This window comes from Lissotriton helveticus, chromosome 4_1, assembly GCF_964261635.1.
Source record: "Lissotriton helveticus chromosome 4_1, aLisHel1.1, whole genome shotgun sequence".
Taxonomy (NCBI): Eukaryota; Metazoa; Chordata; class Amphibia; order Caudata; family Salamandridae; genus Lissotriton; species Lissotriton helveticus.
The window spans coordinates 1,940,221,425-1,940,245,753 of NC_136063.1; positions in this window are offsets into that span (position 1 = coordinate 1,940,221,425).

Here is a 24,329-nt window from a genome sequence, read left to right on the forward strand (position 1 = left end):
GAGTGGATTAGCACCACTCAGAAGGGAAGGACATACAGATGGTAGAGTCCATGGAACTGTGGTGAAGTTGTAAGAAGTCTTTGATGTCCCTCATACTTCAGAACAGGGGGCAAGCCAGTAAGCTCTTGGAGTCACTCTGGGTTCAAGTGATATGGGTCCAGTACTTCTCCTCAGCAGGGCAGAGGGTAGCATGAAGCAGTAAATATGCAGGACATCAGAGCAGAAAAGCAGTTCTTCCAGAGCAGCAGTCCCACATAGTGGCAGTTTCTTGCAGCAGCACATCAGTCCTTCTTCTTAGCAGAGATCTTCCCAGGTCCAGAAGTGTACTCTGTGTGTGGATGACAGTTGATGACTTCTGACCAGTATGTTCCACACAAGTTTTTTACTCCGCAGAAACAGTTTCTGACAAGACAAAGATTCTACGTAGTGGGTTTGTTTTTCTTTGAATTGCTAAAGCTTTTTTTTAAAACAAAAACAGATCTTTTTATCACACCTATCTATGACATTACTTTAACCTTGGGTTTTTAAGTAAAAATCCAAGTTTTTTTTAACAAAAACAGATATTTTTATCATACCTAACTAAAACGTTACTTTAAACTTTCGTTTTGTCTAGTGCATTCTCCACACTACAGCTGTATAAAGGACCACGAGGAAATGTCTTCCCTTGACCTTTTGTATGTGTAATTTTGGCATTGTGATTGTCCTCAAACTTCTTTATACAGAAGTCAGTGACACAATGAATCCTCGTGAAGACAAGACTACAAGACTATCGACAAAGAGTTGAATCTCCACCAAAGAAGGGTACTTCCTCTAAATTATATGGAGTCAGTACTTCTTTGTTTGGTGGAGATATCCTCATGTTCCGCTGCTTCAAGAAAGCGTCCTCAAAATCAGCAGGAAACAGGTTCTGATTACTCTTTTGAGCTGTCCATCAGCCTGGAACATGTTGGGAACACCATTGCATACTACTAAGGTGGAAGGGGTGGAGCCAAACAAGCAGAGCTACTAACATGGAAAGGGTAGGACTAAATAGGCATCGCTTTTAAGGGATTTGGTGCCTATGCGTACTCAGCAGCAATTAAAATAGTAAAAGGGAGAACCATGGACTCTGCACTCAGAACAAAGGACAACTAGAAAGAGCCCACTCGTCTTGGATAGTCACTACAGAAGAGATTGTACTCCAATAAATCAATGATGCATTCACCTCCATCAAGGATTTCAGATTGTTTGTCAACGTGCAATTGTAGAGAAAGCACACTGTCCATCATTGTGGAAAATGGTAGGAATGGCATTGCATACTACCAAAGTGGAAGGGGTGGGGCCAAACAGACTGGGCTTGTAGGCAATTTACTGCCTTTGCATACTCGCAGCAATTAAAAGGTAAAACCATGGACTCAGCCCTTAAGCCATCTAATTTTAAGACTATCAAGGCCCTAGGGACCCCCTCTCCCAGGGCCTACCTTTAAAGTAGGTGAGTGGAAGCCTCAGGGCCCATGTGGCCCCATTGGCTCCCCTTATGGTGCGGAAGCCTGCACTACAAATCTCAAGTCTACTGCTAGCTGGTGGCAGCAGTTTCATAGTTCCCGCCCGCTGGGAACAAACTTTGTGTTTTCTCTCAGCAGACGAGGGTTTTAAAAATGCTCCTGCCAGGGTGGTGCGAACACAAGTTTCCCTGACTGCACCGATGGGGCAGGAAAACTGCTGTCTAATGGGGTGGTGGGCTCGTCGAGACACAGCAAGTGACCTGGGCCTAGGGATGTAGTGACATCTTGTAGTGACATCTTGGGGAACAGGGGAAAGTGTAGAGAGGGGCGCTACGTGGCCCCCTTCTGCTCAAAAAATATTGTTGACCCCGGGGATAGGGTCCCTGGGTAGTGGTGGCTGGTGTCTCTCGAAAATGGTGAGGTATTCATAGTGTATATATATTTAAGTTGTCACAAGGCCATTAGAAGCCTTATGCAGCTGCTACAAATGTTTATCATTTTTTCTCCAATATTCACAATCGAGAACTCAATCTGACCGTATAGAATTGCTTTACATGAGCACTAGTTACATTTACATTTACATTACCGTAATCATCTTACCTTATCTTATTTTCGCACTGCAGGTTGACTCTTTAAAATCCACCATGCTGTACACTGCACTGAAAAGAGCTGTGCATATGACACATGGGAAACTAACACCACACACCTCAACCAATAAAAATAGCGCTCTTATGCTATTCATATTAGTAAATAGCTTAAGAGCACTGCAAGGATTGGCTGGGACAGATGAACACATTGCTCCATCCGAGAACAATGGGGCTGTGTGTCTGGTATCTCCATGACAGCGATGAATGGGAAAGCGTGCACTATGCATGTCAAGCTGGCCACAAGCCAAATACCGGCCAGCCTGGCATATGCAGTTGAGATAAACAGCCCCAGCTGGTCATCGCATTAAACCATGCCTTACAGCAGTACACCTGCTTTCTGAGGACATAATATGTGAGAAATAATTGCTGGCTGGCAGGCAGTCATCCTCCCTTGCCCCTATGGAGTAATCACAATGTCCCTGGGGTCAAATACAGATCTGGGAGGGGGACAGAGTGCTCCCATACTAATAAATCCGGCCACAGGGGATGGGGTACCCAGACTGAATATGGACGGGAGTTAGGCCTCCTCCCCTTAATTTAACAATGTGGCCTTAGGACTCTGAGCACTTTACCACTGCTGACCAATGCTAAAGTGCATGTGCTTCTGCCATAGACATGGTAATATTGGTGTATACACAACTGATATTAGTTTACTTGTAATTCGCTTGTAAAGTGGTATACCATATGCCCAGGGCCTGTAAATTAAATACTGCGAGCACTGATTGTGCCACCCGCCCAAGTAGCCTTTCAAACCTTTCTCAGGCCTGCCACTTCAAGGCCTATGTGTACAATTTACTGTTACTCTGACTTAACATTTAAAACGTTTGCCAGGCCTTAAACTCCTCTTTTACTACACATACTTCAATCCTAAGGTAGGCCCTGGAGAGCCCTATGGGCACAGTGCTGTGTAAGTGAAATATAAGACATGTACTTTTGCATGTCCTAGTAGTGACAAGCACCCACATTTGATTTTCACTACTGAGATGCCTACTCCTCCCTCTGATATAACATCACTTTTGAGCTGTAATTCATGATTTGAACGGAGTAGCTGCATCCTGTTTCATATCTTTGGAATGGTAATGATAAATCCTCTTTACTGGTTAAATTGGATTTAACATTACTATTTTAGAAATGCCACTTTTAGGAAATGGGCATTACTATTCTGTGTGCCTTGCATCCTGTCTCCAATACATGTCTGGGGTGGGTGACAGATACACTTTGTGCATTCCCTCCAGACAGCCACAAACACAGGAAGGGTAAACCCATCTGCATTCTGATAGTTCTTCCTGGGCAGGAAGAGATGGGGCAGCAGACACTTACACCTGAATCAGCAGTGACCTGTTTCCCACATAACAAGCTGATTACTCCCTACTGATAGTCAGGAGCCAGGGCTGAGAGAAAGGAACTATGTGCACTTCACAACCCTTCTTTGAAGTCACCCCCACTTGAATTGAGAAAACTTCATATAAATACAGGGCCTCCCATCCTACCAAGACAGTTACTCTTCAAAGATTTATAACATGTTCAATACATCTAAATGCCTGTTAGAAATGGTGAGCTCAAGTTGGCAGTAGCTTGCACCATGTTCAGGGTACGGGGATCACACAGCTGAGCTAACCCCTGCTCACCAACTTGTTAATTTGGCTCAAACAGTCAGCTTATCTCAGAGGCAATATGTAAAGTATTTGTACAAAACACAATCAGTAACACAGTGAAAACATATCAAAATGGACACCACACCACTTTAGGAAAATACCCAACATGTATCTAACCAAAACAAGATCAGAACAACAAAAATCCAACATAGACAAATGAGGATATGAATGTTTAAAGAATAAAAAAAGAAACAGTTCCTTGAAGTTATTATTGCCAACCGGGGCTATCATGACGTCGTGACCAATAAATTCAATAGTTGAGTCCGACCTTAGTGGACCTTGCGGTGAAGAGCAGCGGTGAGGCATTGCGAGGCATCAGTGCTGTACGTCGGGGCAGAGGTAGGTGAGTCACACACGTTGCAGATTGAACTTGAGGTGGAAGCCAGGAACACTCACATCAGCAGTGCCAGGGCTGTGGTGTTCTCGCCAGAGATGCATCATGCACTTCACGACGCGGTGTCCATGGCGTTGGTCTAGGCAGCGGTGTGACGTTTTTGCGTGTGCTGGCATCGGAGTCGATGGCGCTGTCATCAGCAGACCAGGAGCTGTGATGTCATCGAGGATGGTGAGCACAGCTACTATGCAGGCAGTGGAGTTGGTGGGGGTGCAAAGTGACATCATTGGTAAGCTCAGGGCTGCTGTTTTGTTGATGTCAGTGTCCCCAGCCCTGGTGCAGGCAGCAGCGTTGATGTCAGCGAGAAGCATAGTTGTCAGTGAGACCAGGGCTGCTGTGTCATCGAGGTTGGTGCTGCGTTTACCCAGCAAGCGGTGGCTACGTTGTCGGTGCAAGCAGTGGAGTTGGTGATGGTGTCGGGAGTCCTTTTCTTGGAGTTACAGCCCAGCAAACACATCCAGTGGCCCAGAACTGGGAATGGCATCACTTGGCAGGCTCAGGACACCCAGCAATGGAGTCCTGGTGCTGCATATGATATTTTTGATGACCATGACATTTCCAACAGGAGGAAAGCACATCCAAGCCCTTGGAGAAATTTGGAAAACAGGATCAAAACAGCAAAGTCCAGTTCCTTCACTGCCTACAGACAGAAACAGCAACTGCAGGCCGACCCAGCAAGCAACACACACCAAAGGGACAGTACTTCTCTTGACAGCTCTTAAGCTTTTCTTCTTGGCAGAGTCCTCGATCTAGAAGCATTCTAAAAGTCTCGGGTTTTAGGTCCAAAACCTAAACCTCTTTTTGTCTTGGAAGTAGGCATTCTTCAAAGGATTGTCTTTGCAGTGCACAAGTTATTGTCCTGCCTGGTCTTGGCTCCAGACTCCAGGGGGTGGAGACAGCATTGTGAGAGGCCAAGCACAGCCCTATTCAGGTGTGTGTTAAAACTCCTCCCACCACTCTAGCTCTCGAATGTCCATCAGCCAGGTGATGGGCAACCAAGACATGCAGTGCACACCTCTACTCCCTTTGTGTAACGGCATAGAGGGAATGCACAAACAGCCCCCCTCAGTCTAAACCAGATGTTGATTCCAAAGGCAGGCAGAGGCACATCTTGGTTAAGCAAGAAATTGTGCACTTTCTAAAAGTGGCATTCTCTAACACACAATTTAAAAACCTTCTTCACTAAAAGATGTGTTTTTAAATTCTGAACTCAAAGAGTCCAAACTCCAAATCTCTAGTATTTCCCAATTGAAAGTTACACTTGTAAAATGTTACAAGGTAGCTCCAATGTCAACATATAGTGGAGTAGAGCTAGTCCTTACAATATTGAAAAACGAAATTGGCAGTATTTCACTATCAGGACATGTAAAACACACCAGTACATGTCCTAACTTTCATATACACTGCACCTTGCCCTTTGGGGTACATTTGGCCTACCTTAGTGGTGCCTTACATGTAGTAAAAGGAACAGTTTGGGCCTGGCAAGTGGGTGCACTTGCCAGGTTGACCTGGTAGTTAAGAACTGCACTCACGGACCCTGCAGTGGCAGGCCTGAGACAAGTTCACAGGGCTACTCATGTGGATGGCACAACCAGTGCTGCAGGCCCACTAGTAGCGTTTGATTTACAGGCCGAAGGCATACTAAGTGCACTTTACTTGGAACTTACCAGTAAATCAAATATGCCAATCATGGAGAACCAATCAGTATCATAATTTACACAGGGATCACTTGCACTTTAGCACTGATCAAGAGTTGTAAAGTGTCCAGAGTACCTCAACCAGCAACAACGAAGTCCAGTGGAGTAGTGTGGCTCACTGGTTAGAGGCGGCAGACCCGAGAGCAGAGGACGGCCCGGGACCAGGGTTCGATTCCCGGCGCGGCAGGTTTCTGGACCAGGGTCAGCGGACTCGATAATTCTCTCGCCTCGGTGCCCACTCTGATCAGCGTTCACACTCGGCAACTCTGGGCATTAGCTTGCCTCATCTTCACTAACGGCCCCACCAGACCGCCGGGGATGCCTGGTCTCACCCTGGAGATACCCATTAAGGGACCATCTCTCAGGGAAGCCAGGAAGGGTTTCGCAGCGGTCGAAGCGCCTTGGGACCCTACGGGTAAGTAGTGCGCTATATAAATGCCTATACATACATACAGCATAACATCAAAAACTACAGGTGGTAGAGGCTAATAAAACATGGGAAATCATGCCAAGGATTCCAGGTCTAACAGCACCTATGATGCATTAGAAGCACATGCATTTTGTAACACACCAATTAGCTGGACACAGGCCTTATAAAATAAGGTAGAAATACATATGGTAATTACCCGTTACTATGTAAACTATAAAACAAACTTACATACTCATTGAATGATGTCATTAATAATGTCATTTGAGATGTCATCCGTGATGTCATAAATGTTGTCATAAAACATGTCACAAGTGTTTTAATATAGGAGGTCATAAACAGTGCATGGATGGGGCACACGTTATAGTTAGCTCTGCTAACTTTAACTGGAGTATTTCTGTGGTTTTTTTAGTGCAAAAAGTTAATATGTTAATAGTGTCACTAACATAAACACCTAACTATGACGTTACTTTAGCCTTTGTTTTCAATTAATATATGTTTAGGTGCTGGAGCAGAATTGATATTTAAATCAAAGAAGATGGATGTAGAAACTATGGCGAAAAAATAATTTGGTACGGGGAGGTAAATAAGGGGATGAGTGAATTTAAGCTAATAAATTGTATTCTTATTTAATGATATTGTGTTTTAATAACTGCTTTAAGTTCTTCTGACTATGATCGAGTATGTGATGATCCTTAATTTCCCCATCTTGAATAGCCATCTTAGAAGTTGAAGAAGGTTTTCTGTTGGCCCTATGTAACATAAGCCTTTCCAAAACTGTGTAGATCTGAATTTTTTTTAGGTTTCATAAATCATTGATGGGAGTAATTTGAGACATCTGGGTTCTTAGATATGCCTTTACTGTACTTTCTAAATATCAGACTTCACTCTGCAGGGCACCACAATATATACAGGGTATTGGGCCCCATACATGGATGTTGAAGTTGTTTGCCATTCGTGCACTGGGTCCCTTCCTACTATCACACTGCGAACTGGGTCAGGTGAAACCCTTTCTACACCTGACTCTAAGGATAGTGAAGGTGAGCAATCATAGGCCTCGCAGGGAGGTAATGTGTGGTGCTTGAGCTCAGCCCTCAACAATTAACCAACAGACACAATATTTTCAATGTGCAGTCCATTTCTAATCTTATTAGAGAAAGAAAGTACTTTTAACAACACATTGTATTAAATGCTACGCAATCCAATGCGTTATACATGTTAGTGTCTCAGGGTGGATTTGTCTTCAACGAGCTACATTTTCCCCAGTCCCTCTTTACTAACCCCATTTGCTGAGCCTAGCTCTTTCTGGGAAATCAATAAAATCAATTGAGCATCACTCAAATGCAGATGTAACTTTTACTTGTTCACAATCAAATGTGCACTAATTGTTGTTTTACCACCTTGCAGTACCGGAATGGTACAATAAAGTTCTCAATCATCCCTTGCAGGCTCAGGCTCAGGTCTCGTCCTACACCTCTAGAAAGGAGGCCACTGTGAGCAACATTTTTGCTCAGTCACAGGGGGAAACCAGCTGCCAACCATGTCTGTCTGCGCCCTGGCCCAGGCTTAGCCATTTGGTTCTACAGTGCCAGCAGGTGCAGACTCAAATGTGGTGGTCTCAGATGGATGTGGCCCTGCCTGGGTCAACAACAGTCCAATACTGGGTTGGGCGAACAATAGTTACAGCAGTTGCAGTTACAGCTAGACTGGAGGTAGGTGAGTCCTGACCGGTCTTATGACAATTTTAGTAGATGCAGCCTTTGTCCTGTTCTACGACAATCATAGCAGTTGGAGCCCTCAATCAGGCCTACAATGATCACACATTTAAAGGCCTAACTAGGCCTATAATATCACCAATTGCATTCCTGACTAGGCTTATGAGGAGTACAGATGTTGCGGTTCTGAGCAGGAACTTAGATAAGAAATCAGAGGGGCCCACTTGACACAAGGGTACTTCCTAGCTCTCTCTCCTTCAGTCAGCTTTTCTCAAGGTTATAGGGCAGATTCTCAGTTCCTGCAGCAAAAAATGCAGGGAGACTGGCTTCTAGACAGAAAACTTCAAAGGAAAAAGGGAGGTTCCCTAATATTCAAAATAGGGACAGGGTAAGTACAGGTTATAAAACAAGGAGTCCCGAGTTCAAACGCACAAATACCTACACAAACGTAGCCATAAGTTCAATAAACAAACACAACAGATGGAGTTGTGTCAGCAAACACCACAAAATTAAAACTGTACAAAGTAGTTAAAAAGGATAACTTGTATCTTATTTATTGCATTCACACGTTATAAGAACAATACATTCCACAGGTTAAAAACAATTTATACAATAAAAACATTTTGCACAATTAATTTTTAAGAAAACAGGGTCGACGCAGCGTTTCGGTGATTCAGATGATGTTCACCTTCATCAGGACAGTTTTCTAGACAGTAGAGAATTTTTTTTATTATTCAGACATATTATACAGACAATAGTGTGCTGCTGACAACAACCCTTTAATGAATCTCTTGGACATCCCCCATTTCGGTAAAGATGTCATTTTCCTACTCCAATCATTCTTACATTTATTACAAAGACATTTTTGCCATTCTAACAGCCATTGTATTAACAACAATCAACATACTATACAAACATAAGTTCAGTGTGGCCCATTTCTTAATATCCCTTAGGATCCCTTTTTGTATTTACAAGGGAAATATGATGATCCTACCTCTCGCTAGTTGGGGATTCTAATTCCTTCTAGCTTCGGTATTGCCACTTAAATTGGCACAGAGAAAGGTGGATTTTTCATTCCCCTTTAAAGCAGACTTCCTGTGAAAGACATTTTTATATAAAGTTGAGTATATCTATTCACACAAGAGACTCTGTAGGATTTTATCGTTTTATTCGAAGTGGGAACGAAGTCCCTACTTCTTCTCTATACATACCAGTGGAATAATTTTCAAGGAGTGTGGACCATCGTTGGAGCCATCGATTTGACAATAATAACATTCTAGACAGACAACACCAGGCCTGGCTGCACAACTTCCCAATCCACTTTTATACACAACTTATAGCCAGAGAATGTGGATTTACTGTCCCAAAGTGTACAACAGGTTTGGGGTGATTTTATTTTCAAGTGACCTCTTCAGGCTGCCCTCTAGACACAGTCTTGGTGGATAGCCCAAATAATAGAGTGAGAGGCAAGGGAGAAGGCCTCCCTTAGAAATGTCCCTATGTCTCACAATGGAGACTGCAGCCCCACCATTATAATTATAATTTGCAATTCACCCCTAACATTCACTAAATTGCTGTTCCCAGGAACCCAATTGAGCAGCTACTTGCTAACAAAAGAAAGATCTAATAAAACGCCTAGGTAGCTGTGTTTCTATCCTCCTAAGTTCAGTAACGGTATCTCTTCCAGCTACAGGAATGAAGGATATCCACTCCCACTGTCTGAGAGGATAGTCCTCACCTCCCTTCTTGTGCAATTTCAGGCCAGTGGCCTCCATTACTATGGCTCACTTACATACAAGGTTCGTAATCCCACATTTTGGACACACACAACACAACCGCAAGCACTTGACATACATACTGAATACCAGAACTTTACATAAGTGGGCCAATAGACCTCACTCTCGCTGACACGGATAAAGATATTTGGTCATACTTCTGATTTCTTCCTAAAACATGGCATGCTGCCACCACAGCTTTATTGGCTATAGCCAAATTAGGACCAGTTGTCATCTTCCAACAATGAGGATACTTTTAGAGCACCCCTTCAGGTCACAGAATAAAGTCCAGGACCTTACATTATTAGGGACAAGCCTAGGCCTCTGCATAAATGCTCGAATAGCATGATGCAAGGGCCAAACTAAAAGTCAGGTTACCAGATATGCATGCAGTTAAGAAATCAGGACTGGGTAACAAACCTGTATATCATTCTGGGTACATTCCCATATCAATACCAATTTATTACATTCTAGCAGTTTCTTTGATCACAATAACCCTGAATGTGCCATGGGATGTAAATATAGTCATACTTATTGTGAAAAGTTGGCCTGGCATATGCTGTTCACTATTCCCGTGGGCACCTTGCACCAGTTCAAATGACCCTTATTGATGGTAGATTAAAGACAACCTTATTAGAAAGCTATCCTAGTGGTAGCTGTGGAGAGCAGCCTTCGGGCTAAGTCTTGGAGGAATGTAAAGCAGCTTGTTTTATCAGTCTATAATCTCATGAATTATCAAATGAAAGGAGAGCCACACCAGGTATATATACAATATGTATTTATTCTAAACACATCCCTCTAGTCCCTTTATGAGGCTAGAGGCAAAAGTACATTCAGAAAACTTAATATCACACAGTAAATTTGCACAATATACGTTGATCCCTAGGGGCGTACCAAACCATATATAAAGAAAGTGGTATAAGAATCATGACTTGCATAGATGCAAGGTCTAGAACCTTTAGAACCGCTGGGGCTACCAGGAACGACCCAAGGTAGTGAAACAGGTGACCTGTTGGGGACACGTGCAGTGTGTGAACACAGCCGCGAATCACTGTAAACTTCTATGGGGAAAGTTGCAGTTGGAATTTTAAAGATGAAGGACAATTAGAAGAGGTCTCAGAGCAAACCCCTTTAGAACTAGGGGGTTCTAAAGCCAACACCTATGAGAGCCGTGGAGTACTCGAGTTACCTCACCCAAGAAAGCCATGTGCATAGGTGTCTTTTGGTGTTGGGTTTCGTCGTCGTTTTCAATGGCAATCTGCTGCAGAGTGGTGCTGGCGTCCAATTGGAAAGTGTCCGTGTGAACCAAGCCTGGATCAAAAATGTGAGGAACCTGAAAGCAGAGGGGACAGAGCCTGGGTCACTTGCCATTGACTAGGAAGACGATAGGCGGCTGCCAACCGATGTCGGGTGCTTTTAGGTGAAGAAGGTGAAGCTTGACATTTCTGCCCCAAGACCAGGAGGCATTGATGACAACCAGGTCCTGGATTCGAGCTGTCCCATGAAGGATGTCGAGTGCTGCAGGATCCGATTGGACGCAACAAGCCTTGGCAACAGCTACCCATGCAGAAAGCAGAGATAGGATTCGGTGCAGACCAGCAAGGTCTGAGGGACTCACCACTTGGTAGGGAGTCAGGGAATGTCTGGAGCAGGCAGGGAAGCCCAAGGAAAAGTAGAGTTACCTTCGAGGGGACCCACCAGTCGACGGACCAGGGATCTCGAAGGTGCCTTTAGTGGAAATGCAAGAAGCAGGCTCACGGAACACTCGTGGAGTGTAGGCCCACAATCTTTGATGCAGATGGTGCTTGGGGCTTGGGCTACAAGCTACAACCCAATGCACAACTTTGAGAAAGCTCGGGAAGTTAATGCACCAGAAAATGTGCACGGTGTCCTGGGGTTCCAGTTCCACATCCCTCGTGAGGGCTGTGGACACGACACAAGTCCCCAGCTTTGCTTTGCTTTGCTTTGCTGGGGACTCATGTTGGCCTCTGAGAAGTCTGGAAATCCTCTTCCTGTGTTGCAGATACTTCGGAGTCCATCGGGAGCTTCGGAAATGCACACCGGCAATATGCTTTGTTGATGCCTGCTTGAGCAGGGAGTCACTCCTTGAACCCAAGGGAGATTCTTCCATCCTCTAGTCTTTAGTAGAGCGTCAAAGTTCCAGGATTCAGTTACAGAGTTTCGTCCAGGTGTAATCTAAAGTCCTGTTGCCATGGGTCCCTTACTTATACTAAGAAAAGGGGTTGGACATACTCTGGGGACCCACCTATGGGAGGGTCAGGAAAGAGGGGTGGTTACACCCATTTCCTTTGTCCAGTTTCGTGCCAGAGCAAGGGCTGGTAGCCCCTGCAACCAGTTTGAACTGGGCTATGCACAGGGAGACCAAAGGTGCCCCCAGTGCAGACTTTCAAAGCACTCAGGGAGTGCCCTCACCCAGACCCAATTCACTAAAGCCTGTCTGGGAGGTGGTTACATCTCCCTGTGACAGGAAACCTGTTGTCCAGGCCTTCCCTGCTGGAGTTTTGACAAGAAGCAGGTGGTCAGACCTGTGTCTGTGGCTACAGCATCCATTTTGTGATGCCAGGGCTCTTTTAAACTATCACCGGTTAGACCAGTGTGTACATGTCTCTCCCTCTAGCAGGATGGAATTCTATCCCCGCCGCCAGCTCATGCATGGGCACCCTCTCACACAAAACCAAGCACTCTTCCTTCAGGATTGATAAAGCCTGCTATAGGAGTGACTGATAGGCTTATATGTGTCAGTGATTAAAGGTAGATATGGGTAACCTATATCTTAGAAAGGGGTGTATGCACCACCTTACTCAGGCTGCAGTAGCAGTCATGTGGTGCCATTTTGGAAGGGTTCACAGGGGTGGTATAATACATGCTTCAGCCCCTAGTAGGCCTCTCGGGTACCTATGCCCTTAGTACCTAGTGTACCATATACTAGGGACTAACAAGGGGACCTCAGTAACAAAACTGGAGTGTACCTAAAATACATGCAATTATTTAAGAAAGGAAGCAGCTAGGCTGGGGTCCTGGAAAGCCGGGCCCAAGCCAGACTAAAGTCCAAAAACAGTGAAACACCAGCAAAAAGTGGAGGTAACCATAGTAAGCAGATCCTACTCTCATATACTTATTCTAAAACACATTTGTAGAGGTTTACTTCTCTTAAATAGACAAGTAGTTTGCTAGTGCCGCCTACCCAAATTTCACACTGAGTTAAACCTTTGGGCCTGATTCAGAGTTAGACATTAACTGAAAATCCTCAATTGTTTGCAGGGCATGCTTAAATAAAGAGTAGAAGCCCCCGGCTTCTCCAACACTGGGAGAGTTTGTGCGGGAAATTCAGCTGCTGGATTCTACTCCATATTTAGAGTTTCCTACTGAAAATGCACATTTTCAGTTGTCACTTAAGCCTAAATATGCCCTTTATTTAAGTTCTGCATAGAGCAGCAATAAATAGACTTACCAAGCTAAAACTCATTAGGAAAATGGCTGTGGTTTCCTTAAAAATGGCACTGATGTCTCAACCTCTCCTCGTTGATAGAATACAGCCAGAATATTACTTTTCTGACAGTTATTAGAAGCACTTAGATTAGATATTGCCTTATTATTTTGTGCTTTGAGACCAAAATGCTTGATTACGTCTGTGAAGATATGTGAGGTGGCACATAACAGTTCTTTAGGCAGTTGATCAAAGTAGGCTTATGTTGATTGCGTTGACCAATGCCACTGGCATCTGGGAAAAGGAATTACCTTCACAATGGTTATATATATTGAATGGAATAACTCAAGAGTGCTTTAACAATTTGTACCATTACATTAGTGATAATCAACGCTGCATTTATTATGGGTGTGATTAAAGCACAGAAAAATAAGAAGCGCTGTATTGTCCATTTAAGCAATATTTGAAGGTCAAAATAGCTGTGACATTTTGCATTTTAGTGAATGGACCAGATTTACCTAGTATTTTTGTACTCCCAAGATCAACAAAATGTTAAATTTGCAACTCATATTTACAAAACTTGTGTTGGAATTTCCACATATCAGGCTTGATTTTCTCTTGTAATAAGTGAAGGGGTGAAGAAAGGAATATTGTTGCTCCAAGTATCAACGTCATGAGTAGCTTTCAACTGTTTGTAATGACCACTAGGCTTTAAGTTTGTTGGTGTTAACAGACATTTTCCAAGGCATTTTCCACTGTGGAGAGACATACATTTTACTTCTACAAAAGGTAAGATGATGTTTGTTTCCTTAGTGGAAAAGAGGCGTGCTACACACGATTATGCAATAACAAGGTTTTTCCACATGACAATATTTTCTTAGGTTGATATTTCTCCAGGAAAGAAAAAAATGAGGAAATATTCTGTTTGTAAATGTGAATGTTCCCAAGTAGAGGTAACTCTGTGTTAAAAGTGGCACCTGCCACTTGAGGTAAATATTGCCTATTAAGCTATCTGGTAGATGGACTTAAGGGCATTACTCAGTCAGAAGACGTTATTCGTCACCACGAAGGATTATGTTGAAAAAGGTAAAAATTCAGGCGGTCATTCTGTTAACAGGGCATCGCTCCAAAATCAATACTGTCCCACATACCCGGTTTTCCTTCCCATCACAGCAGCATGTGTAGCTTCTTGGGTAGCAAAAAGGGCTCGACCATTGAGAACCCTGTGTGGTGGGACTGCCCACTAATGGACCTCTGGCTTTTTAGTGCCACACAATCATTTCCCATTTGCAGATGCTTTGATAGGCATGCCAGTTACAAGCAGGAAAAGTGGTGGAGGTCTATTCCGTAAAATAAAATAAAAGTGCCAGCCAGGCTCCCATGACGGTGTCCTGGTCAGTCTGCCATTTTTGCTGAAGGTGAGTCAATCACATTGACAAGAGCTCTTTTGATGAACCATGACCACAGAGCGATAAGTGCATTGCATTTGCTCTTCTTAACATCTTTGTGACTCTCCTGTTTATTCCTTTACTTTAATAAAGTTAGATTTATAAGTCATTCTTGAAGTTAAGCTACCTGCATATTGTTAATGAATATCCCTTTGAATATCTTTCCTGCTAGATCTCATATACTGAAATAAAGTAAACGGTTTAAAAGTATTCCTGTCATCATCATCAACTATTTTTCTTAGCGCTTCAAATCACATAGCAGTATCCAGACAAGTAAGCATACAAGAAAAGGGTGATACCAGCAGCGACTACTCCGCAATGGTGGAGGAGCATCACCTCACTGGCTCAGCCAGCAGCTGAAAAATACAATGATACTGTTTTATTTTTCAGCTGCTGCTGGGGCAGCGTATATGGGGATGAGTGGGGCCGGGCCATGGGAGGGGGCGGAGTGATGTGCACTGCTAACTGTGCATGTCTGTTTGGCCGTTGTCGTCGGCTGACCAAACAGACATGCAAAGTTATATTTCTCCAACCCAGCTGTATTGCACAGCCAGGTTGAAGAAACAGCACAGATTGCCTGTGCCCGAGAGAGCTTTACAAGCCGGCTCAGGTCAATCTCCACGCTGCTCTCATGCAGCATGAGAGCAGCACAGGTATTGCACTGCGAGTCTCTGATGCTGTCCCAGGGCCCACTGGGACGAGAAAGTAGAGGAGCTCCGAGGCGAGTGGCGGTAGAAGCAGCATCAGGTATGTTTTATTTAATTTTTTTTATCATTCCACCCCTGTGTTCCCACCGCGCAACCTCCACCTGCAAGTCCACTGTTTAAATGTGTCAGCCACCACTGGATGAGAGTATCAGAAGAGATGGGATTTCAGAATATGTCAAAATGCAAAAGTTTGTATTGGGTTTGATTCATGAAGACTGGTGTGAGTAAGTGTGACTTATTCTTGGTGTACCCCTGTGTTCTCGTAAATTGTAAGAGTAAGTCAAGGGCAGTCCTGTCTTACTTATGTTTTATTTATGGAAATCGAAAGTGCTACAAGAGTAGGCCACAATCTTTGTGTAACAGGCCCGTTGTTTTCTGAGCCCTTCTGGAAAGTTCTTCGAAGAATTCAAGGTTAGCATCATGAAAGCTTTCACTCCTGTTATGACATTTTCCACTTTTGGAGAAGCAATAGACATTAATTGCTACATCAGAGCGTTCTTGTGGTCATGTAGAGGGCTATCTTGCATTTTAGTTTGCTTGGGATTGTCCATCCAACCACTTATGGACCACAGTAAATAATAAACATATTCTGGCATTTGCCAGCAGTCATCATTCCAAGCATTGCAGAATGAGAAAAAAGAGAACATGACATAGCGTGTTAGTTACTATCCTTGCAGATGTATTCTGCATGACTTGTATGTTTCAGTGACACTAGCCCAATAGACATTTCAAGATATATATATTTTGCCACTATGCTCTAATAAATAATCTTCCCAAACAATTTGAAAGTAACATTGATAACTGAAATGATTGCATGAATCTGATGCTCCTTCTGTAATAGAGAGACAAAGATGACACTGGGTCAAATTCCGAGACTGACGGTCCCCAGACCGCTAGACTTGCGCTGGGGGCAGCGGTGGTGGTCTTATAACTGCCACATTATGACCCTAGTGAGCGTGCCGTATTGAGACTGCCAACTCTGCTGGGGAACTGCCTTGCTGAGGCGCGGCGGTCCAGAGGCATCCATTGGCTTGACAGAACCACAGTTTTCCCACTAAGCATCTTATGAGCTTTCTCTCCACCAGGGTTTTCATGGGGTTTCTTCCTCCATGAAAACCCTGGTGGAGAGGAAACCCAGGAGGCCCTACAGGGCCCCCTTTTGCCTCACACCCTGTGGATGCAGACAGGGGAGCACAACATGTCCATGCCATGCTGGAACTGTTTTTGATGTTCCCATTGAGGTGCCTATTTCATGGCCGCCACTGTGGGAATGCAAAAGGAATCACCCACCAATCACCAAAAAAGTCATTATACGCAGGTTTGGCGGTGCGGCGGCCGGGCCATCCCGCCACCGCACTGTCAAACTCGGCTTCTAAGGGACATGGGATTTTCCCCTTCTGTAATTAGATTCCATTCTGACAATATATAAGTCACTCACAAGAAGAAGCATTTATTTTGGGAGAGTATGCTGGGAGTAACTTTTTAAAACTTATTTAGAGTCGAAAAAGGGTTTGGCATCCATGATTGAATCTCTTGAAGACCATTTTCATTTATAATTAATTTTCTAAAGATCGATGTATTATTTCAATATGATTTCTATCAAATTAACTTGTGTGAAGGCTTTTGGTACAGATGTTAAACATGAGGTATGCTTTGCAAAAACCATGTGGAACACAAAGACCAACAAAGGATCTGAGACAAAAGTGCATAACTTTAACCTAGGTATTCTAATGTGCAAAAAAAAGCATCAAAACATTTAAAAGCACGGCTTCACAATTATATCCTGTTCAAGAAAATATGATAGTCAAGAGTATGAAATGCTGGTGATAAATCAAGCAACACCTGTCAACCATAAATCTTCAAGAGTATCCTTTTAACTACCTCTTCTGCCACACCAGTCAGAATCATCATCAATAATTCTTTAACAAAAGGAGTCTTTCCAGGAGACTTAAAAAAGACAAACATAATACCCTTATTAAAAATATCAAATCTGGACCTGCATGACTCAAATAACTACAAACCAATTACAAATGGGCCATTCCTTGGCAACTGGTAGGAAGAGCAGCATTCATCAAAATATCACAATTCATTGACTATACCTCCATACTTTCTAACTTCCAAACAGGAATCTGTTCAGGAAAAGGCACAGAATCTGCCCTCACCACCATCTAAGATGACCTCCAAAACATAGTAGACCAAAACTGGGTCGCTTTACCACTTCTTTTGGACCCTTCAGCAGGTTTCAATACAGTTTATCATGACACTCTAATCCAAAGACTCAACAAAACTGGCACATCGGGACTACTTTCAACTGGACCATATCATACCTTCAAAATAGAGGCAACGACATCCATACTCCCCCTTTCTCATCCAAGCTCTACTTCACAAAAGCAGGTGCCCCTCAAGGCACTACCAACTCACCCACGCTTTTCAAAATCTACATGAAGTCACTACTGGCAATACTTCTCAAACTGGAAAGCCCCAAAGACATTGGAAACTTAAAAATCTTTAGTTGTCTCCAAATCGTTGACCAATGATGACTTGGAGCCATCTCAAAACTCAATGGCTCCAACATTGAAAAAGTCATCTGTGGTGTATGGAAAAATTATGACCCACTTTATTCCTGGTCTATCGATCTGGGGCTACTTCCTAAAATATCTAATGGAGTAAGAAACCTTGGTATAACCATTGAGTCCAAGCTATCAATGAAGGCCCAAGTGGATAAGTTAGTAAGATCCAGCTTCATTATTATGAAAAGTCTGCCTCAAAACCCCAGCATAAAAGAAACAATCTATGGGTGGTACATCTTTCTCTGTTCAAGCAAAGCAGTAAACTATGGAATTCATTACCCCCAGACATAACAGTCATGGACAACCATCTTACATTCAGAAGATTACTCAAGCGTTGGCTCTTTCCTATATGACCACCACACTCAAAAAACAAATGTACAGCAAATATTTGTGTATGTAAACATGTATAATTATATTATATGTATGCATTTGGATATGTGCATTTTATTGTGCAAATGTATATACTACATATGCTCATGAGATTCTGTTTAATTTTATTTCAATGTGTAAATATGATCATAACAATTGTATTTTACTATTGAAATGCTGGGGAAAATATAAAAAAAATTATAAGAACATAAAACTACCAAACATATTAATGAAAATAAATTAATTCGTTTTATGTGCAGCACAGCTTGAAAGCCTGAGTTTTTTTTATATTTATCCATGCATGTGCATATGGCACTATATATAATACAATTTCATATCCCTTTGTTATTTTTCATCTACATGTATACCTTTTTTATGTAGTTATCATTCTATACATTTATGACTTTACTCCAACCGTAGATACAAAATGATTAACTCTCTCCAGTTCCCTACTCTGTCTCAGCTTATACCCCTTTCAATACACCCTCTTCCTGTACTCTCTGACTCATTCCGAGCCTCATTTTACTACTATGACTTTATCCTATTCAATCCAAGGCTCACATGTCCACCGCTCCAATTAACAATGTATACGTCCCTATATTAATCTGTCACTAATCCACTTAGGGTTCTGGAGTAGCGTGCTACTCACCGACAAGCCTCGTCACAGGTAGTAAGCGCTATATAAATATAATTACAATAAGCATGACAGACTTTACCGAATCAAAATCGAAGTCCCAGTTCTGAACATTTAGCGGTGTAGATTACGTATCTCTAGAGTCTAAAAACTGACTGCTATTCCACCAGGGTAGATGCATCTCTACAAAAGCCTTCAATTGCAGAAATTGCTGCCTTTATTAATACATTTGAAGAAAAAAATATTTTTTTAAACGGCCTATAACTACTAGGCAAAAAGGGATCCAGTAATTGATTTTCTTAACCAAAACTTAGCCATGCCTACTTAAGCCTCTGAAATCGGGCCTGGCGCAAAATATGCACCAGCTGCTTCTCACACTCTCATTGATCATGCTAGTGTTAAAAAGCCATTTTCGCTCGGAGCAAAGGGCAGCAGTGCATTGCATGAGATATATACAAGATGCACCTACGGTACAAGTTTCAGCGCGAAAACAGCCGTCCAAGGAGAAGCCACACAGAGCATGTAATTTTGCAGAAATTACACGTGTTACTCGGAGGAATATAAATCGATATTCCACTTGTCTCCTACTTGCACCTACCTTCATTCGGTGCTAGGATTTCACATAGAGAAAGGTCACACTGTTTTAGTAGATCTGGTGTTGTATTGTATTTGGCCTGTAACACCCCTTGCATGGATGATTCGGTTCAGTGCTTGGTTTTTGGCTACATTATACATTTCATATATTCTTTCTCCTAAAAAATAGCAAGTCTGGATTTACATTCCTGCTAACCCCACTGATAACTCAGATCAGTACTGCAATTCCTAAGCTCGAAATTAAACAATGTATTGGAGCCACGACTCTAATAGTGAAGATATTACAGTAAATGTACAGTTTGTCTGCTCACTTGTCGTACATGTGGACAGGTTGACTGGTTCTAGGGAATGTCTGCCTGTCCTAGCCAACGTTCTATTGCTTATAATTCAGGTTCACAACTGACCGCCAGTATCTATTTGTCGCATTTCTCTCATTTGTTCTGGGACAAAGTCGAATTGTGAAAAATAAGTCCCTGTCTCAAAAAGAGAGCCGGTGCCCACCACCTTTTTGCCCTGAAAATTAGGTAGGTGGAATGACAATTTAATGTGCAGGTTAGATAAAACCATAAACATTGTTACAAAATTCAGGCCCATATTAGCCTACTTTACACTTTGTGAAAGCGAAAAGAGGGAGACTAAAGTTATATGTGACCTGCTACCAAGACAGTACAAATTAAACAGCATGTTAGGTAGGTGTTGGAGGAACTTTTGGAATTTCCCTATGCAAAATTACATAAAAATTCCGTGACATTCTGCGGAGTTCAGCCAATGGGTGGAAATGTGCATGTCGCGGTACAATTTAGCTCTAGGGGCGTGTTCTGCGATGAAAAATCATTGTAAACAGCACCAACCCCCACATGCATCAACCTATTTAGGAAGTGCAAACAGTGCGAATCGGTAAATTCGGCCGTTTGCACTTCCTAAATACGTTTTTGGGATGCATTAAACAATTCGCTATTTTTTGCATTTCTTAAAAATGCAAATGCAATTAAGGAATCGCATTTGTGCGATTCCTTAAATGCAATGCATCAATTTGTAAAAAATAGCGAATTTTGAAATTGGAAGTGCACATTAACACGAGGTGGACCCTCGTGTTAATTTGCGAAAATTTTTAAAAAAGCAAAAAAATGCATTTTTTAAACTTGCATGTTACAGACACACATGTCCTTAGGACATGTGTGTGTGAAACATGCACTTGAAAATACATTACAGGGGTGCAGGGGGGGGTCCTTTGGACCCCCCTCTGCACCCTTGCAATGCATCAACAAATTGCGAGTGCAAAAAAAAAAATGCAAAACGGCATTGATTCCTATGGGCCTCTAGGCCCATAGGAATCAATGTAATGCCATTCCTTAATTGCGATTCGCAATTAAGGAATCTCAATTTCCGAAAATTAAGAAATCCTAAAAACTTTTAGGATTTCTTGATGCATAGGATTTTGCATTTCCTAAATAGCGATTCCTTAATTTTCGCTATTTAAGAAATGCAAAATCCTACATTGATGCATGTGGGGGCAAGTGATGTGTAAGAGCACGCGCCCATTCGAGTTGATATTGCTGCCGCTCAGTTAGAAAGATTAGCCAGCCCTCTGACTGTGGACGCACGTGGCCACCCTTGTTAGAAAATCTCTCCGGACGTCTTGTTAGAGACCAGAAATCATGTTAGAGGATGCCAAATCTCGCTAGCCCGCTCACATTTTTGGAGCCATGTGGGAAAAAACCATGCAGCAATTGGTGGAATGTGTGTTACAAGAGTAATGAAGAGTGACTAAATTCCACTGATTCAGGGATCAGAGTGAAATTTCCTGCTCAGGCCTACTGTTAAGTTCTCCATACATATATAAACCACTGTTAATAACAACAGCACACAGTTTATACCTCTAACCCAATTTATCGGTCATATGCTTATCAACTGAGTTTTTGCTATAAACATATTCTTCATTAGTTTATTATTTAACTATATCCACTTGCAAATTGGCCGTGGGTAGATGACTGTGGGCCAATGAAGACACACTTATCCTTTCCTTATTTATAAAATTAAAAACATGTATAGTCAGGCTTTTGTGGAATAATTAGCATTTCAAACATTTTATGATTTGTAATTCAATAAGAAAACCCAAGCACACACATGCAGTCCGTGATAGAAATATAAATTTGATATAATAATCTTGTTTCAGATTTGCAGTGTGTAATCAAAGATGCTTTATTGTCAGCGCCGACATATGGTGCCTCAGTAGAAGTACATTCTTCATTACAAATAGGAAACTGACATGTGTTTCCTCCGAAGACTTCCTCAAGGCTGCAAAACGATATTAATAGATGTTTTTTTGTATATTTGTACATATGCCAAGTAAAGGATTAGTGTGGTATCCATCTACAAAAGGCATTCTACGTCACACCGCAGTATGTAAGTGATGAAACAGCGAGAGCCCAAGAGAGACATCACATACAGAAAAGAGTTAAGGTTATGGATGATTGGTAGAAAGATCCCACTAGTTAAAGATAAATTTAGAAATAATTTTATAAAAAGTTAGCGTGCAATGAAGCATTGAATATGTGCATGCCAGGTAGAGAGAACCCAAGTACCTCTATTTTAAAAGTGCAGGGTCATATTTTAATTAAGCATTCTAATGATGATTATTGTTTTGTATGTCAATGTCTGGGTTTTGTGTAGTGGAGGGTGTGAGACGTTCCTTCTGCTTTTGTATGTTAACCCTGTTTTTTTTTGGTTTATTTGAGAACTGTAGTTATTTGATCTCTCCCTTGGCCTCAGAGCTCTATTTTGCCATCTTGGATTGAAGATTATAACTAGGCCTGAGCAGAGCCTGAGGAATTCTGCTTTGTGGAACTCCAAGAAGTGCTGAAAAACTCAGCTCCACGGACGTTCTACATTTTGGTTTTATGATCACTGAGAGGCTAACACCACCATTAATGAACCCTTGTTCGACCACTGGCACCTAAGACCTTGCTTGAAACACTCAAGAAGGAAAACCCTTCCTCTTGCTGCAAAAAGATCTTCTGGTGCGTAACAGAAGAAGACAAAAAAACTGTCCAGTAGCCTGACTTAAAACTCTATGTCCATAGCTACTTCCATGAACAGGGAAGCCTGTTTTCTGGCATGGTGTACAAGACGTTTTTAACTTGTCTTTGCTGGTGAAAATGCTTATTATGGGAAGTCCACTTCAAGGAGCTGTTTGATAAGAAGTTGCAAACTTCCGGGACCCACAGGAAGATGATGACCACGGGTAAATATACATATACAAATACCTCCCACTCGACTAACCGTAATTATACTGTGGCCACAAAGAGCTCTATTGGGCTATCCCTTGGTTATAAAGTATCAAAAAAACTTACAGAAATACATACATTGCTTTTTCTATTTATTATTTTCTCCTATCTGTTATTAAATCTTATTTTTTAAATTACTTTTTCTAAGTGGTGACACCACCATAATTTTAACTGTGTTCATATATACAAAAACATGTCATAGGTGATAAAACATTATTATACTTCACTTGGATATACACATTTATACATAATTAATGCAATAAACATATACAAAATAAATATATCCTCAAACCAAAATCACACTTGCACTCACCTCACATACAGTCATTGCATACTAAACATACTCATAAGCCCATTACATTCATTGTTTTCCAGCTAAAATGATTTGCTACTGCGAACTCATGGTGAAAATTCTTCATTATTGTCCATAGTTATGCCGCCAGCTGGAAAAAAGTTCAAGCACACAGAAGTACGTTCAGTGGATACATATGATTCAGTCCACCTTCTTCAGGACTGCTTGCTCTATTTCATTTTATGCAGCGGAGGTTGGGTGGGGGATCATAAAGTCTGTATCTGGCTGACTTCCTTTTCACACTGACCCATCCATATCTCTATATTCTGTTTTCAATTGGGCATTAGCTGTCCATTAGTAGTTAGTGCTCCGACTGTTATGGTCACTTTTATTCATTTTGTTATCCTTTATTTGGGCATCTCATTTGTGGTGCGATTTAATTCCGCAATTTATTTTAATTTTAATTTCGAGGTTGTGTTAGGCAGACAGGTTCGCTGTAGCCAGGAGACCGGGCATCTTTCTAAACTATATTCTAAGCAGTGAAAAGAATATCAGCCATACAATAATAATGGAACCGGTATTAATCGCAAAATTAGATCGCACCACAAATGAGATGCCCAAATAAAGGATAACAAAGTGAATAAAAGTGACCCTAACGCTCGGAGCACTAACTAATAATGGACAGCTAATGACCAATTGAAAACAGAACATAGAGATATGGATTGGTCAGTGTGAAAAGGAAGTCAGCCAGATACAGACTTTATGATCCCCCACCCAACCTCCCCTGCATAATATGAAATAGAGCAAGCGGTCCTGGAGAAGGTGGACTGACTCATATGTATCCACTGAAACGTGCGTCGCCAGAACTTTTTTCCAGCTGGCGGCATAACTATGGACATTAATGAAGAATTTTCACCATGAGTTTGCAGTAGCAAGCCATTTCTAGCAGAAAAACAATGAATGTGATGTGATGTGTGTATGAGTATGTTTGGTATGCAATGACTGTATGTGAGGTGAGTGCAAATGTGATTTTGGTTTGGGGATATATTTATTTTCTATATGCTTATTGCATTAATTACGTATACATTTGTATATCCAATTGAACTATAATAATGTTTTATCACCTATGACTTGTTTTTGTATACATGGACACAGTAAAAATTATGGTGGTTTCACCACTCAAAAA